The sequence below is a fragment of the Rattus norvegicus genome, chromosome 15 (assembly GCF_021556685.1).
Source record: "Rattus norvegicus strain SHRSP/BbbUtx chromosome 15, alternate assembly SHRSP_T2T, whole genome shotgun sequence".
NCBI lineage: Eukaryota > Metazoa > Chordata > Mammalia > Rodentia > Muridae > Rattus > Rattus norvegicus.
The window spans coordinates 87,112,339-87,116,327 of record NC_141548.1 but is presented as its reverse complement, the minus strand read 5'-3'; the positions used below and the strand labels follow the sequence as shown (position 1 = coordinate 87,116,327).

The following is a 3,989-nucleotide window of genomic DNA, read 5'->3' as shown; positions in this document are numbered from 1 at the left end:
AGGGAGTGTGGAAGTGATAGAAAGAACAATATATATATATATATACACACACACACATATAATATGTGTATGTATGGATTACATATGTATGTATATGTATGAATATGTATGTATATGTATATGTACATATGTATGTATGTGTATATATATGTTAGTCTAAGAATAAATTTAATTAATATATATTAATGTATATACAATTAATATATTCCTGCACCTAGAGACATGGCAGGTGTGACTGATGTGTCACATGAGCATCAGTAGTGACAGAGAAGAGAGAGGCTATGTCTATGCTCAGTGTTCTGACCGGTGAACATCTGAAAGATTAGTAGCCTAACACTGCATGAAAACTTGAGCCCAAGACAGCCACCAGCCCAGCACCACACGTGCCCAGATGGGGTCCCAGGGCAGGGAGTGAGGCAGAGACTAGAAGAACCCTGCCTGGGACCGTGAGCCTTGGGTGGGCTGGGAAGGGGAATAAATGTGAAATGACAGCCAGTCTGGTATCATGCGATTCTGAAAGGGAAGTTAGTCTGAGATCCCCACCTGTTCGAAGGCAGGCAGGCAGGCATCACCAGAGAAATGGCAATTTCCGTTTCCGCAAACAACGGTTTGTGAATGCAAGCAGTGTCTTTACTACTGATATCTCAGGCTGAAGTGAGTATAGATATCCTACTGGCAAATGGCTAAACAACCAAGGGATTTCCAAAAACAGACTACGTCTCTGAAATGAAAGATGTGAACTGTTCATCAACTATAGCGACTTGGATGACTGCAGAGAATCGTGTTGGGGGCTGGGCAGAGTATTACAGACCTGGAATTGCTGCATTCGGGAAGCAGGGGTAGAGGAATTACTTCAAGTTCCAGGCCAAGCTGGTTTGCATAGTAGTTATAGATCGCCAGGACTACACAGTGGAGATCCTACTCAAACCCTGGTCCTCAGAAAGAAAAGGATGATGAGTAATAAATGCCCAACACAAAACTTATGTATCATGCAGTCATATACATATACAATCATATATTTATGCAATCATATACTTATGCAACCATATTCCTATACAATCATATACATATATAATCATACATATGCAATCATGTTCATAAACATACATATACAATCATATTCATATATAATAATATATAATCACAAATATATAATCATATTCATACAGAACCTTATACATGAAGCACATTTATAATACTAAGCTTTAAAAATAAAGACTTAATTAGGGAAAGGTGATGGCATAGGGGATTTTGAGATGATGAAACTACTCTATATCTTACCTTGAGTGATTAATAAACCTAGGTAAGCTGGTAAAAATTGACAAAATGCAAGTATATGAATGCCAGTAAAATTCAGGAAATTTGAATAAGATTAGTAGACTATGATAAGGCCAATATTTTGGTTGTAATATTTGACCACAGTTTTGAAACTGGATGAAGTGTCAGGCTGGGTAAAGGGCTCGCCCTACTATCAATACGGTGAGTAGCATGTGAATCAATTATCTCACTAAAATTCCTAGGGGCTGGAGAGATGGAATAGCAGTTAAGAGTACTTGCTGCTGGAGTTTGGTTTTCAGCATGCACATCTGTAACTCCAGTTCTAGAAGAATTGATGTCATCTTCTGACTTCAATGGGCAACCAGATACACATATGGTACACAAAAAAATACATACAGGCACAACAGCTGTACAAAACAATAAAAAGTACTTTTCAACTAAGAAATCAATCTGTATTAAGCATTTGAAATTACCCTTAATTTTAGTTTGCTTTTAAAAAGTATTTCATTATATGCAGAGTCATTGAACGTGTGCTATGATTTCAGAATAATGCCAACACCCAAGCTAAAGCTGCAGGTGTTGACAGGTTGGTTCCCCCAGGGACAAGGCCAAGGAGGTCGTAACGCCTTTAAAAGGTAGGATCCACTGAGTGGTAAGTACACCAAAGGATCATTGTTCTCAGAGGAGATCAACACTCCGAGAGTGAGGTCTCCCAAGACCCAATTGTTATGAAGCAAGATTATGCCGCAGAGTGAAACTCTGCTTCATGTGATCATTAACTTACTTGTGCTGTGAACAGAGATGAGAAATCCAGGCTTGTCAAAGCCTGAATGAACCAGGCCGTTCATTCTCGAAAATTCATCCTTTAACACTTTAAGCTAAATAACCCTCCTTTCTTTATAAAGTAGCTAGCCTCCAGCACCTTGGCACAGCAACAGAAAACGGAATAAAATGTCATTGCACTTGTAACCTTGATACTTGATCTCCAGAAGCTTGTGTGTTTACCATGCACATTAGTCTCTTGTATTATGGCGGTGGAGTAATTGCAGTCATTTCTCCCCATGTGCTATGGCCAACGTCAACGATGTTTGCTAAAATATATTCCTGTCATCTCACAAGACAAAGCTGACCCATATTCCCCAGCTTCCCTTGCAGCTAAATACGACTGGCTTTGACCAAATTCTTAGCAGTGTAATACAGCCACTCAAGCTCCACCATTTTCCCCTCAGTACTGTCTCCTAGATTCTGACTTCTGATCAGATACATGGATGAAGAAGAGGATTCCCCCAACGAGTCTTAGAAGAAAGCAAAACGACCATGCAAGAACTACCACCCTTTGAATATCAACACAAAAGATTTCTCATTACCAAGAGGCAAGCTTATATTATGCCTAGCCATTGAACTTTGGTATCTTACAGGACACGTGCCATTTGTCCTAACGAATGTGGCTGCGCCTTGACAGTAAGTGCTGTGCTGCGATCAGGATTATATTCCTGGAATCAAGCAGAGACTTGGCACAGAAAGTAGACTTTATAAATATTTGAGAGCAGTCAAGCTTCTGTCAGTGACAGAGTACACCTTCTACACCACCATTTTTTGCACATCTACAATTTTTCCTAATGTAGTGAGGAAGCCTAGTACCTCATCCTTAAGTCCAAAGCCTCCCTAGTGAAACTAAGAAGTGGCCTTGGTTTGGGGCAAAGGTCAAGCATATCTTCACTTACTTCTCTGAAGCACAGGGCAAATTTTAATTTTCAAGTTAAAAGCACATTTCATTTACCGTGGCCCCTCTGATTTGATTGTAATTCAATATTAAATTCAGTAACATGTTTCTGTAAAGATCTCATAGCCAAGAGACTCTCCTGAAAGCTTATGTTTAGGAACCTTCATTAGTCTTTAGAAAAACACAAGACACTACTGCACTATGAAGTTGTATAAATAATTAAAGTCAAACCTCACATATCAAAATAAATGACCTAAATATTTGCATGATATACTATCCTTTTGCTCTGTGGTTGGCTTGCTTACTGGATAATTTGAGAAAAAAAAATTCTCCCAACCAAAAGAGGTCACCGGATTATTCGAGCAAATTTATGACCGTTGGTTGTGCTTCAGCGAGAGGCCAACATCTTTTCTTTGTCTCTTATCTAAGTATGCACAAGCATCAACGTTTTTAGCCTCAACAGAAAACGATGATGTCTAGTTTCATACATGTCTTCTCTCTTACGCTAGTTGTTTTTTATGCCACATCATAATGGGATCGTCATAACAATATTTTGAAATACTTTGATTGCGCTGAATAGCCAACTCTCACAGTATTTGACCAACAGGAAAGGTCACCAGGTCACCTACAAAAGGAGAAACCACCTGTCAGATCATGCCAGGGATGTGCTGGCATTCTTAAAGAAGAGTTTGATGTTAATTATGTCTTAAAAGCTAAGATATGGGTTTTTTAGAAATTATATTCTTTTTTTCCTCATGTGACGTAAACACATAAAATTGCCTTGAGATTAATTTAACAGAAAGCAGCTAGGTTCCGGTTATTTAACATTTAATTCAATGTCTATTCATTTAAATTTTGTGGACTTTCTTCAGGAGTTCTTTGTTCGGTCCCAAACTTTTACATAAGGTTCTCAACGATGTAGCTTTCATGGGCGTCTCAGTATTTATTCTCAGTCTTCTATTTAAGTCTTAGGACATGAGTTTTTACC

The 3,989-nt window shown here is 38.6% G+C and overlaps 1 non-coding gene across 1 annotated transcript; it reads left to right on the top strand.

Moving 5' to 3' along the window:
* Positions 1 to 207: 207 nt before the first annotated feature.
* On the top strand, positions 208 to 338 carry LOC120097236 (small nucleolar RNA SNORA17). Its single transcript, XR_015639192.1, has one exon. It is a non-coding gene; the product is annotated as a small nucleolar RNA SNORA17 (small nucleolar RNA).
* Positions 339 to 3,989: the final 3,651 nt, after the last annotated feature.